Below are 15,407 nucleotides of genomic sequence, written 5' to 3' on the forward strand. Positions count from 1 at the left end.
GATGGCAAAAGCCATAATGGTCCACTTGAAATAGGGGCAGATGCTCGACTAGACAGAGGGGTTTGGTTGATTTTCCTGGAAATGGGGACAAGGTAGTTTCCATGAATGCTGATCAGGAATAATCAGGAGCCTTCGATAAGGCAGGGTCGGTGAAGACAGAAATGCTGATTGGGCCCCTAGGAGAGGGTGGCAGTGTCACTGTTGTGAGGCATTAAACTCGGCCTTTTCCGTATCTAATTTCCCCTCTCAATGACTGCCCTAACTGCATTTAGGAGAAGAGGCACAGAGGTCTTTCTGTGACATAGAGTAGGACTTCTCTTGTTTTAAGCCATTGAATGTGTGATCATTAGCAGCCCCAGGATACTAATATTCAAATTTACTGATGATGCTTCGAAATTGCACTAGTCACATAACAAAAACAAGGCTGTGCAAGTGAAATCAAAATCAAAGCCATCATGCTGTATTTTCAACAATGTAGAGAAGCTGATACTCTACACTTCCCGAGAGGAGTTTTGGACTTAAAAGAGCACAGGATATTATAAATCACTAGGAAGCATCTTCCATACCCATGCTTGTCAAGGGCTAGTGGCTCTAATTCCAGGTGCACCAAGAGATAAACACAGACAAAGCCACCACTAGTTTGAAGATAAACTGCTCCCTAATTCAACATGAATTGACATCCTGGTGCTTAGAAATCATTGACTAGAACTTCTTAGCTGGTGAGGGCCAGTATGTTCTCATTCAGGATCTGGTGAAACACTGGTGGTGTTTGTTTTTGTTACCATCCTGGGGATTGAACTCTGCTCAGGTACTGTCCCTGAGCTTTTGTGCTCAAGGCTAGCATTCTACTGCTTGAGCCATGGCTCCACTTCCAGCTTTTTGGTGTTCAGTTGTAGATAAGAATGTTACAGACTTTCCTGCTCTAGCTGGCTTCAAATTACCATCCTCAGATCTCACTCTCCTGGGTAGCTAGGATTACAGGCATGAGCCACTAGTGTCCAGCTGTGGTTGGACACTTTTCTAGGTCCCAGGGAGAAGAAAGCAATTGTACCATTTGTCAAATTTTCCCTTAGTTCCTGTGTCAGGGTCTCTACAACCACCCTCAAGTCAAGTGTAATGATTGGGCACTGTCCCTGAGCACCAAGGCTACCGAGTTTTTAGTGTGAGGTCAGTCAGGTAGGTTCTATCTCCATTCCCACCCCACAGCAAAAACAGTTATCTGACATAATCTCCATCTAGGCATGTTCTTACCTTGTGAAACTCATCCAAGGCCTCAGGCATACAAAACCAATAATCAGTAACACCCTTTGAGCCTTGGTTTCTGAGAAGTTTCACGGCATCCACATAATAAAGTAACCCAAGCACATTGTCAAAAATCAGAGCACAGGGGCTGGGGATATAGCCTAGTGGCAAGAGTGCCTGCCTCGGTATACCCGAGGCCCTAGGTTAGTTTCCCCAGCACCACATATACAGAAAACGGCCAGAAGCGGCGCTGTGGCTCAAGTGGCAGAGTGCTAGCCTTGAGCGGGAAGAAGCCAGGGACAGTGCTTAGGCCCTGAGTCCAAGGCCCAGGACTGGCCAAAAAAAAAAAATCAGAGCCCAAAGTCTTGATGGATATTTTATTATTCTTAATAAATTAATGGTATCTTGCAATTTTAGAGGTAAAAATGTTTTCATTACATTAGAATGGCTTGAACTTAGTGCCTCAGGCTGCTTCTTTCTTGTAGCTGGCACTCTACCCCTTGAGCCATGTCAAAGGCCAAAATTTGGTGGGTAACAGGAGATAGATTCTCATAGACTTATCTTCTTGGGCTAATTTTAGACCACAATCTTTCAGACATCAACCTACTAAGTGGTGAGAGTCAGTAGTGTTCAGCTACATTTTGTTTTCAAATCTTAAAATCATTGAATACTTTAGTGTTTTCCTGAATTCAAATGCATGTCACTCCTTTACCTTTTTAAGAGTACTATATCATATTATTTATATGAAATCTAAGATTTTCTATTTAGTCAACTTTGTAAAGGCCAAGATTAGACAATATATTGTTTACTAATATAGCTTTTATTGAAAGCTTCATTTCCAATGCTTAAAAGATATTTTTTTATATTTTTTTTATTATCAAACTGAATTACAGAGAGGTTAGAGTTTCATACAATAGGCATTGGATACATTTCTTATACTGTTTCTTACCTCGTCCCTCATTCCCCCTCCCCCCTCTCCCTTGCCCTCCCCCCCCATGAGTTGTTCAGTTGTTCAGTCATTTTCACCCAACAGTTTGTAAGTATTGCTTTTGTAGTTGTTTGTCTTTTTACCCCGTGTCTCTCGATTTTGGTATTCCCTTCCAATTTCCTAGTTCTAATACCAGTACACCCAGTTTCCAATATATTCAGATAAGATACAGAGATAGTGTAGGTACAACCACAGGAAGGTGATACATGAAGATCATCAATAATAGAGGCTACAGTTACATATGGCACATTGAAAGTAGTTACAACTGTGATATAACAATCATTTCTATAACATGGAGTTCATTTCACTTAGCATTATCTTATGTATTCATAAGGGTAAAGCTATTGGGCTCCTGTGATCCTCTGCTGTGACTTGCCTAAACCAGTGCTAGTTATTCCCTATGAGGGAGACCATAGAGTTCATGTTTCTTTGGGTCTGGCTCACTTCACTTAGTATAACTTTTTCCAAGTCCTTCCATTTCCTTACGAATGGGGCAATGTCATTCTTTCTGATAGAGGCATAAAATTCCATTGTATATAGGTACGACATTTTCCTGATCCACTGATCTACTGAGGGGCATCTAGGTTGGTTCCAGATTCTAGCTATGACAAATTGTGCTGCAATGAACATTGTTGTCCTGGTGGCTTTACTGTGATTTTGTTTGTGGTCTTTTGGATAGATACCCAAAAGTGGGGCTGCTGGGTCATAGGGGAGTTCTATATTTAGCCTTCTGAGGAATCTCCATACTGCTTGCCAGAGTGGCTGAACCAGTTTACATTCCCACCAACAATGAAGTAGGGTTCCCTTTTGGCCACATCCCCTCCAACAGTTGTTATTGTTAGTTTTCTTGATATAGGACATTCTTAATGGGGTGAGATGGAATCTCAATGCTATTTTGATTTGCATTTCTTTTATGGCCAGTGATGTAGAGCACATTTTCATATGCCTCTTGGCCATTCTCATTTCCTCATCAGAGAAGTCTCTTTGTAAGTCTTTAGCCCACTTGATGAGGGGGCTATTGGTTCTTTGCAGTTTTGTTTTGGATGAAGGTAATTTTTTTAGTTTTGCATATATTTTAGATATGAGGCCTTTGTCTGTTGAATGCCCGGTAAAGATCTTCTCTCAATCTGTGGGCTTTGTGTTTATCTTGCGAGCTATGTCCTTTGCCCTGCAGAAGCTCTGTAGTTTGATGTAGTCCCATTTGTCCAACCTTTCTTTGATTTGTAGCCTTTCTGGATCCTTGTTAAGGAAGTTCCGTCCTGCGTCAAGGAGGCCAAGTGTTTCTCCTACTCCTTCCTTTAGTGTTCTCAGGGTGTCTGTTTTGATTTCGAGGTCTTTGATCCACTTGGAATTGATTTTGGTTCAGGGTGATATATAAGGATCTAGTTTTAGTGTGTTGCATGTGTTGAACCAGTTTTGCCAGCACCATTTGTTAAAGAGGCTTTCTTCCAAACTATTGTTTTAGCTCCTTTATCAAAGATTAAGTAGGCGTAGTTCTTTGGGTTCATTTCTGGGTCTTCAATTCGGTTCCATTGGTCTTCAGGACTGTTCTAGTGCCAATACCAAGCTGTTTTTATTACTCTAGCTTTATAATACAGCTTGAAGTTGGGAATTGTAATTCCTCCAGCACCATTCTTTCTGCTTAGGATTGTTTTTGCTATTCTAGGTCTTTTATTGTTCCATATGAATTTCAGGACCATTTAAATAACCCAAATTCAGATCATAATAAGGGACTATTTTGCAAACCCTTACACCAACAAACTCGAGAACTTGGAAGAAATGGATGATTTCCTAGAAAAAAATCATATCCCCAAACTCAATGAAGACTTAAACCTTCTAAACAGACCCATATCCAGTATTGAAAAAGAAAAGGCAATAAGTGATCTCCCAGCCAAGAAAAGCCCAGGTCCAGACGGATTCACTGCAGAATTCTACAAGGCCTCCAAACAGAACTCACACCAATATTTCTTAAACTCTTCAATGAAATTGAAAGAGAACATTCACTACCAGACACATTCTATGAAGCCACTATAACCCTCATCCCAAAACCAGGCAGGGACTCATCACGGAAAGAGGACTATAGACCGATTTCCCTGATGAATATAGACTCAAAATTCTCAACAAAATTCTGGCCAATCGACATCAACAGGTAATCAAAAAAAATCATACATCATGATCAAAGGGGATTCATCCCAGGGATGCAAAGTTGGTTTAATATACGCAAGTCAATTAATGTTATCCACCACATCAACTGGAGTAAGGTAAAGAACCACATGGTTATATCACTCAATGTGGAGAAAGCATTTGATAAAATCCAGCACCCATTTATACTAAAAGCCCTGGAAAAACTGGGATTCCAGGGAACATTCCTGAATATAATCAAGGCAGTTTATGACAAACCAACAGCAAGCATAACTCTAAATGGTGAAAAACTAAAGCCATTCCCTTTAAAGTCAGGAACAAGACAGGGATTTCCACTCTCTCCCCTTCTCTTCAACATAGTACTAGAATACCTAGCCAGAGAAATTAGGCAAGAAGAAAATATAAAGGGGATCCAAATAGGATCTCTTTGCAGATGACATGACCCTATACCTAAAGAACCCCATAAACTCTACCCCCAAGCTACTAGAGCTGATCCAAAACTTTGGCAAAGTTGCAGGATATAAAATAAACCCCCCAAAATCAATGCCTTTCTCTATGCTAACGACCCGAAGACCGAGGCTGAAATCAGGAAAGCAACTCCTTTTGCAATAGCATCAAAAAACATAAAATACCTAGGAACAACCTTAACCAAAGAAGTGAAAGACCTCTATGATGAGAACTTTAAAAACATGAAAAATGGGGCTGTGAATATGGCCTAGTGGTAAAGTGCTCGCCTCCTATACATGAAGCCCTGGGTTCAATTCCTCAGCACCACATATACAGAAAAAGCCAGAAGTGCGCTGTGGCTCGAGTGGTAGAGTGCTAGCCTTGAGCAAAAAGAAGCCAGGGACAGTGCTCAGGCCCTGAGTCCAAGCCCCAGTACTGGCAACAAAAACAAAAACAAATGAACAAGAAAAATAAGGTGGAAACAGCAACAAAGGAAAAAAAAAAACACCTTAAAAAAAAAACATGAAAAATGAAATTAAGTCAGAACTAAGGAAATGGAAAAACCTCCCATGCTCCTTGATTGGGAGGATTAATATAATCAAAATGGCAATATTGCCAAAGGCGATCTACAAATTCAATGCAATACCCATTAATATCCTAACACCATTTTTTAATTAAAAGATCTTTTTGATGACACTTGTATTTGAACTTAAAGTATCATGCCTTATTGGAAGGCACTTCTTAATAATTCCTTTCTTGCTCTCTCCCCACCCCACCCCTCTCTCAGATTTCTTTGGATAAAGTCTTGCCTGGATTTTGCCTGGAATTATCATGTGTAATGCCATACCTAGCTTTTGTGTGATGGAATTTTGATAACATTTTGCCTTGGCTGCCTCCAATATGACCCTTTTGATTTTCACTTACTGCATAGCTGAGATTATAGGTATGAGTCCCTATGTCCAGTTCTCATTCAAGTCACCACCTAATATTCCATTGTATGAATAAATTCAGGATCTTGAGCTTGCTCAAATTGCTTGCTTGGTTGACACTACTTGAGCCATTGCTCCATCTCAAAAATTAATTAATCCTCTATTGAGGATTTAACTACTCAGAGAAAATTTCCATTCTAACTAATTTCCTTTATGGCTTCAACACTATACATTTTCTTCTTTTTGTATATGAAAAGAAAAATATTCTTGATATAAACATAATGCATTATACTCTGAGCTTTGGACAACTGCCCTTTTATACTGTTATTTCATTGGGGGCTGGGTGGATACTTTATATTACCTATATTGAAAATTTTGTCTTTTGAAGTATTCAGAAATTTCTAATGGCTTAAGACTTTCATTGTTGAATATATATATATGTATACACACACACACACACACACACACACACACACACACACACACACACATATATATATCCAGAAGAGGGAGGGACTGGAAGAGAGAGAGGGAACGGAAAACTCATTATCTGACTCATGCCATAATAATCCCTCTGTACATCACCTCTATAATAACAGTAAAGTAAATTAATTAAAAAAGAATATATTATTGTTGTAAAATACTAACTGTAAATAATATATCCAGCATGATTCCAAGTTTAAAATTTATAATCATTTAAAATAAACATTAGCATGTTCAAGAAATAAAAAGATTTTCATTGTTCAGTTTGAGAAAGTAACTTCCCATTTGGAGTACTAGTAAGTTATAAAAATTATTTAACTTTATTTTCTAAGATTTTTCTTCATGAAAAATTTTTTTTCCTTGTGCATATATGCCTATGGTGGGGGAAACACTAACTTATTAACCTAGTTATTCTAAGACATTTATTTTTTCCTCCCTCAACCTCAAGACACTTATATAAGATGAAAAATCAGTTATCACTGGAAAACCCAAGTAAGAGCTACTGATTATTTTGATTTACGCTATAGAACTTCACATGCGTTTTTAATTCTTTAGTAGATTTATACTTGCTGTGAGATTAAGTATAAATTTTGTTTGTCAAGAAAGGCCTTTCTTCAAAAAAGACTTTTCTGAGATACAATTTAGATCACTCAATTGAAAACAATTTTTTTGCACCAATCATATAAAATCTTTCTTATTAGATGTCTTCTTAATACTTAAAATTAGTATGACACCCACTGTTTCTTCTAAACTGTATACAAATGGAAATTTGCTAGATCTGAAAATATAATTTCATACAAAAATGTTGCAGAATAAATGTCACCCACTGGATATTTTATATCAGTAGAAATTCGTCAGTCAATAGTAGAGACATTATCTGTATTTAATGCAACATAGAAAATTACACTGTCATTGTGATTTTAAATTTAGCATATTGACTTAAACCTGAGGTAGATTAGTTCAGCACTGAGAAATTAGAACTGATTATAACTTGTCTAAATGTAGTAAATACTTTCTCAGAACCTAGCTGGAATACAGATATATAATTGTACTCACAGATTTTAGCATGATTGCTTTTGTTGTTGTTGCTGCTTTGAAGACTAAAATGTCAGCAGCAAAACAAACAACTACAACAGGTGTGGGAATGTCAGGATTAAAAAAAAAAATGGTTCCTATGATTGGGTTCCCGAGGAAGATGGCGGAGGACAAGCAGAGCCCTAGCAGAGCTCCCTTCGATATCATAATTTTCTCACCCCATAGAAATTTTTACTCCTAGAAAGACAGCCAAAGTAAGTTCTAACAGTACAGGGATTCTGACCAGGTAGGAAAAATCGACTTTGCTCGTCTGAAAACACAGATTTGAGCTCCGCGCCACCACGCCAGTGCCGGCTCCGACACAGTGCCCGGCACAGCCCCCCCCCCACCCCGCACTTCGCGCAGCTAAAGTGAGAAATATTCCAGACGGCAGCGGAGCACGGACGACCTGTCATCGCAGAGACAGTGTGAGTACCCCACAAAAGATATTCTCACTCGTGCCCACAGACCAGCTTCTGGAAGGCATCCCTGTCCCCACCACCAGAGCAAAGCGCCATCTTTGCCACTGGCATAGGGTCAGACCAGATTGGAACTGAAGCGGGCCTGGGGAAAGCGAGGTCAAAAAAGCCATCTTTGAAAAGGGCAGGAGGGGAGGAATCAGTGAGAACCAGCTCCGCCCAGAAGAATGTCCCCTGCCTTGGTGGGAGGTGAGTCCTGGTCCTCAGCTTAGCCAGAGGTGCCCAGCCCTGCCCGCCGGAATTTCTAAATTTAAAGCAAAAGCTGCAAGCAGCTACCGGGGGCACGGAAACACCAGAGGGAGGAACAAACAGTTCCTGTGACAGCTAAACGGGCCCGTCACAGAGGAAGCTAATTCCCAGCCCAAAAACGGAGCTGCATTCCATACCCACCTATGCCAAGGAGGCCGCCTCCCTCAGGCAAGCAACTCTCAGCGGAGCAAAACAGGCTAGAGGCGCCCCGCCCTGCTGAGTTCACAGCCTAGTCAAGACCAGGCATCAAAGGCAGCGGCCCCACAGCAGACAGAGGAGCCACAGTTCCTGAGACTGGTCAGGTCCCCATCTACAGAGGACGCCCAAGGCCTGCCTGCAAGCTGTGTGAACCTCAGAGACCCACGATTGCACCAACAGGGGAGAAGGGTCAGAACAGATCCACCCCTTGCCAACTGAAATCAAGTCAAACCAGCCAATCAGGAAAATAGTCTGCAGACCATTGCAGGGAAACCAGAGAGTGGGGAGAAACCACCCAAACAAGGAGGATTCCTTTTTTTTTTTTTTTTTTTCTCTTCAAACATTTTTTTTAACTTTTTTAAAATTTTCTTTTTAATTTTTTCACATCTGAAACATCATTGGTTGTTTTTTTTGTTTGTTTTTTATTTGTTTGTTTGTTTTCCATTTTAACCGGTTTGATTTATCAAGTTTTTTTTGTGTTTGTTTATTTGTTTGGGTTGTTCCTTTTCTGTTATTTTCCTTTTTATTTACTTTTTCATCCATTTTAAATTATTTTTCTCTGTTTTGTGTATCTGCCTTCCAGTATTTTTACTTTATTTCTCTCGTTGCGTTCTCTTCCTTTAAAAATTACTTTCCTATGAATAACACCTCCACTCTTTTCTGCTAACTCTCCAGTGTCTGTCATTTTAACCTTGTTCTTTCTACTGATTCTACTCTTCTCCACATTTCCACGTCACTGAAACTAAACCAAAATCACCACCACCCCCCCAATACATTTTACTCTATTCTCTTTACTACCTCCAACTTACCCTCCAGACTTATTACCTGGACCTCCAGGTTCCATTGACTCCTGGTTATTGGATAGAGGGTATCCCAGCTTAATACGAGTGAATCAAAGGGGTTCATAGAGAAAGCCAGTCCTAAAAGAACTTAATATAAAAACAAGAATTGTGTATAGGGTTGTAACAGTAAATAAGTAACTACTGAATACAGGGCCCAGGATCAGTTGTTATATTGAAATTGTATTCTTTAGGAACACCAAATCTAACTTTTTAGACAGGTATGCAAATTATCTGTATATAATTGTGAAATTGTAAGATTTACACAACAGTGCTTGGCAAGGGCTGCTTTGGGTCTTAAACGGTGCTCACAGGTGCTGGTAGACTGGCATTCCCAATTCAAATGGGCAGAAGAAACACAAGAAAGATGGCAAACAATGAAGTCTTATCCCCCACTCAAAACAAGCAGGAAGCAGAGCAGTCAATCAAAAACATAGAAGAGAACCCCCAAAATGCTCTACAAAGTCTACTGATAAACATGATAAATGAAAAGTTTGAATCTCTTCAGTCAATTATGTTAGAGCGTGAGGAGGCAAAGCATAAATTAATGGAGAATTTCATGGCATCCACAAATAGAAAGATAAATGAGCTTCAAGAGTCAAATGAAAAGATAGCTACCCAGCTTAAAGATTTGAGAGACAACACTCAAAACCAAAGTAATGAAGTTAATGAAGTAAAGAAGTCCATACAGGACCTAAGAAATGACATGGAAATCATCAGGAAAGACCAGTCAGACGGAAAAGAGCTTCGAAATCAAGTAGCTAGCCTACAGTCCCGACTAACTGAAGCAGAGGATCGAATCTCAGGAGCTGAAGATTCCTTAGATTCTATGGAGAAAGTTCAAAAATCAATACAAATCCAGTCCAAGCAACAAAACAGATCGCTACAGGAGATTCAAGACACAATCAGGAAGCCCAATTTAAGGATAATAGGTATTGAGGAAAACTTGGAGAAATGGGATAGGCAACCTATTTAACAGAATATTAGCTGAGAACTTCTCAAACATCCAGAAGGAAAGGCCTATACAGATACAAGAAGCATTTAGAACCCCAAATCGACCAGACCAGAATAGGACATCCCACTGACACATTGTGATCAAAACAGCTTCAGCAGAGTGCAAGGAAAAAATACTCAAAGCTGTTAGGGCAAAGAAAACAATCACATATAAAGGAAAAGCAATCAGAATTACTCCAGACTTCTCAGCAGAGACCATGAAAGCAAGGAGAGCCTGGAATGAAGTATACCAAACTCTAAATAAAAATAACTACCAACCAAGAATTCTGTACCCAGCCAAACTTTCCTTCATAGCTGAAGGTCAAATAAAAGTCTTCCACAATAAGGAAAAACTGAAACAATATATCTCCACCAAACCAGCCTTACACAAAATTCTTAAAGATGTACTATACAGGGAAAATAATCAAGATCCCAACACAGAGAAATGAACCCTAATTAGTAAACACTAGATCAAGAAATGGGAAGACACAGCTTTAAACAAGATAGTGATAATGAAAGGAACAAACGATCATCTCTCAATCCTAACTGTCAACATTAATGGACTTAATTCTCCAATCAAACGACATAGGCTCATAAGTTGGATCAAAAATCAAGATCCATCTTTCTGCTGCCTCCAAGAGACACATCTATCCAGCAAAAGTAAACATCTTCTAAAAGTGAAAGGCTGGAAACAAATCTATCAAGCAAATGGCCCCCATAAGCAGGCTGGAGTTGCAATCCTAGTATCAGACAACATTGACTTCAAATTAAAAAAGGTAAGAAGAGACAAAGAAGGTTACTACATACTAGTAAAAGGATCTCTCCAACAGGAAGATATAACCATCCTAAATATCTACACACCAAATGCAGGAGCACCCAACTTCATCAAACAAACACTACTGGCTCTAAAAACATTCATAGACCCAAACACATTGATAGTTGGGGACTTTAACACTCCACTATCACCTCTGGACAGATCAACACGCCAAAAACTGAACAAAGAAACCACAGAACAAAACAATTACATAGACCAACTAGAGTTAATCGACATCTACAGAATATTCCACCCAGCAAGGACAGAATACACATTCTTTTCAGCAGCACATGGAACATTCTCCAAAACAGATCACATCTTAGGGCACAAAGAAAATCTGTACAAATTCAGAAGTATCAAAACCATTTCCTGCATTCTCTCAGACCACAATGGAATAAAATTAGAGCTCAATTCAATCAGCCACCACAGAAAATCCCACAATTCATGGAGACTAAAGAACACACTGCTGAACCATCAGTGGGTCATTGAAGAAATTAAAACGGAAATTCGAATGTTTATGGACTTCAACCAAGTTGAGGACACAAAGTACCAGCTCCTTTGGGACACAGCAAAGGCAGTACTCAGAGGAAAATTTATATCTCTGAGTACATACATCAACAAACTGGAGAAACAGCAACTCAGTAATTTAAGTAAGCACCTTAATTTTCTGGAGAGAGAACAGCAAGCCAAACCCCAAGTCAATAGATGGAAGCAAATAATTAAAATCAAATCAGAATTAAATCAATTAGAGATGAAAAAAACCATCGAAAGAATCAACAAAACAAAGAGTTGGTTCTTTGAAAAAATCAACAAGATAGACAGACCCCTGGCAAACCTGACCAAAAAACGAAGGCAGCACACTCAAATAAACAAGGTAAGAGATGAAACAGGTAACATCACCACAGAAATAACTGAAATTCAGAAAATAATAAGGGACTATTTTGCAAACCTTTATGCCAACAAATTCGAGAACTTGGAAGAAATGGATGATTTCCTAGAAAAATTTGATACCCCCAAACTCAACCATGAAGATTTAAACCTTCTAAACCGACCCATATCCAGTATTGAAATAGAAACGGCAATAAATGATCTCCCATCCAAGAAAAGCCCAGGTCCAGATGGATTCACTGCAGAATTCTACAAGGCCTTCAAAACAGAACTCACTCCAATATTTCTCAAACTCTTCAATGAAATTGAAAGAGAACGTTCACCACCAGACTCATTTTATGAAGCCAGTATAACCCTCACCCCAAAACCAGGCAGAGACTCATCACGGAAAGAGGACTACAGACCAATCTCCCTGATGAACATAGATGCAAAAATTCTCAACAAAATTCTGGCCAATCGACTTCAACAGGTAATCAAAAGAATCATACACCATGATCAAACTGGATTCATCCCAGGGATGCAAAGTTGGTTTACTATACGCAAGTCAATTAATGTAATCCACCACATCAACCGGAGCAAGGTAAAGAACCACATGGTTTTATCTCTGGATGCGGAAAAAGCATTCGATAAAATCCAGCACCCATTTATGCTAAAAGCCCTGGAAAAACTGGGATTCCAGGGAACATTCCTGAATATAATCAAGGCAGTTTATGACAAACCAACAGCAAGCATAACTCTAAATGGTGAAAAACTAAAGCCATTCCCTTTAAAATCAGGAACAAGGCAGGGATTTCCACTCTCTCCCCTGCTCTTCAACATATTACTAGAATTCCTAGCTTTCTGTTTATCTTGAGAGCTATGTCCTTTGCCATGCAGAAGCCATAGTACTAGAATTCCTAGCCAGAGCAATCAGGCAAGAAGAAAATATAAAGGGGATCCAAATAGGAAAACTTTCTCTCTTTGCAGATGGCATGATCCTATACCTAAAGAACCCCATAGACTCTACCCCCAAGCTACTAGAGCTGATCCAAAACTTTGGCAAAGTTGCAGGATATAAAATAAACCCTCAGAAATCAACGGCCTTTCTCTATGCTAATGACCCGAAGACCGAGGCTGAAATCAGGAAAGCAACTCCTTTTGCAATAGCTCCCCAAAACATAAAACACCTAGGAATAACCTTAACTAAAGAAGTGAAAGACCTCTTTGAGGAGAACTTTAAAAGCTTGAAAAATGAAATTATGTCAGAACCAAGGAAATGGAAAAACCTCCCATGCTCCTGGATTGGGAGGATTAATATAATCAAAATGGCAATATTGCCAAAGGCTATCTACAAATTCAATGCAATACCCATTAATAACCCAACACCATTTTTTAATGAAATAGAGGAAGCAATCCAGAAATTCATATGGAACAATAAAAGACCTAGAATAGCAAAAACACTCCTAAGCAGAAAGAACAGTGCTGGAGGAATTACAATACCCAACTTCAAGCTGTATTATAAAGATATAGTAATAAAAAGAGCTTGGTATTGGCACCGGAACAGGCCTGAAGACCAATGGAACAGAATTGAAGACCCGGAAATGAACCCACACAACTATGCCTACTTAATCTTTGATAAAGGAGCTAAAACAATAGTTTGGAAGAAAGATAGCCTCTTTAACAAGTGGTGCTGGCAAAACTGGCTCAACACATGCAACAAATTAAAACTAGATCCTTATATATCACCCTGCACCAAAATCAATTCCAAATGGATTAAAGACCTTGAAATCAAAACAGACACCCTGAAAACACTAAAGGAAGGAGTAGGAGAAACACTTGGGCTCCTTGGCGCAGGACGGAACTTCCTTAACAAAGACAGAGAAAGGCTACAAATCAAAGAAAGGTTGGATAAATGGGACTGCATCAAACTGCAGAGCTTCTGCACGGCAAAGGACATAGCACGCAAGATAAACAGAAAGCCCACAGACTGGGAGAAGATCTTTACCAGACATTCAACAGACAAAGGCCTCATCTCTAAAATATATGCAGAACTAAAAAAACTACCTTCTTACAAAACAAAACCGCAAAGAACCAATAGCCCCCTCATCAAGTGGGCTAAAGACCTACAAAGAGACTTCTCTGATGAGGGAATGAGAATGGCCAAGAGACATATGAAAAAATGCTCTACATCACTGGCCATAAAGGAAATGCAAATCAAAACAACATTGAGATTCCATCTCACCCCAGCAAGAATGTCATATATCAAGAAAACTAATAATAACAATTGTTGGAGGGGATGTGGCCAAAAAGGAACCCTACTTCATTGTTGGTGGGAATGTAAACTGGTTCAGCCACTCTGGCAAGCAGTATGGAGATTCCTCAGAAGGCTAAATATAGAACTCCCCTATGACCCAGCAGCCCCACTTTTGGGTATCTATCCAAAAGACCACAAACAAAATCACAGTAATGCCACCAGCACAACAATGTTCATCACAGCACAATTTGTCATAGCGAGAATCTGGAACCAACCCAGATGCCCCTCAGTAGACGAATGGATCAGGAAAATGTGGTACATATACACAATGGAATTTTATGCCTCTATCAGAAAGAATGACATTGCCCCATTTGTAAGGAAATGGAAGGACTTGGAAAGAATTATACTAAGTGAAGTGAGCCAGACCCAAAGAAACATGGACACTATGGTCTCCCTTATTGGGAATAATTAGTACAGGTTTAGGCAATTCACAACAGAGCATCACAAGGCCCAATAGCTATACCCTTATGAACACATAAGATGATGCTAAGAGAAATGAACTCCATGTTGTGGAAACAGTTGTTATATCACAGTTGTAACTACTTTCAAGGTCCTATGTTTATCTGTAGCTTCTATTATTGATGATGTTCTTGTATCACCTTCCTGTGGTTGTACCTACACTATCGCTGTAATCTTACCTGAGTATATTGGAAACAGTGTTTATGGGTATTGGAAGTAGGAAATTGAAAGGGAATACCAAATTTGAGAGACACAGGGTAAAAAAAGAGAAACAACTATAAAAGTAAAACTTGCAAAACTGTTTGGTGTAAGTGAACTGAACACCTCCGAGGGGGTGGGGGGAAGGGAAAGGGTCGGAGTGAGGGGAGTATGAGGGACACGGTAACAAACAGTACAAGAAATGTATCCAATGCCTAACATGAAACTGTAACCTCTATGTACATCAGTTTTATAATAAAAAATTAAAAAAAAAAACCTGAACAGCCTTTTTGAAATTAATGTCTTTCCTGGCATATTTCACTGAGTTGAGCATCTGGTTCATTTTAGTGCTGACCTAAAGCCACCAAGCCACTAATCTTATAGTCTTTTCTTTTCTGTGTCAGTACCGGGGCTTAAACTCAGGGCTTGAGCATAGTTTCTCAGCTTTTCCTCTTGAAGCTCATGCTGTATCACTTGAGCCACAGTTCCACTTCCAGATTTTTGGTGGCTTATTGGAGACATATGTCTCATAGACTTTCCTTCCCAGGATGACTTTGGACAGTGATTCTCAGATCTCAGCCTCCTGAGCAGGTAGGATTTCAGGCATGAGATACAGATGCCAACCTTATGGTCATTTCTAAAGGAAACAGAGTAGTGTAGACCCAGGATTAGACATCTCACAGTTAATTCTA

Source organism: Perognathus longimembris, chromosome 4, assembly GCF_023159225.1.
Source record: "Perognathus longimembris pacificus isolate PPM17 chromosome 4, ASM2315922v1, whole genome shotgun sequence".
Classification (NCBI taxonomy): Eukaryota; Metazoa; Chordata; class Mammalia; order Rodentia; family Heteromyidae; genus Perognathus; species Perognathus longimembris.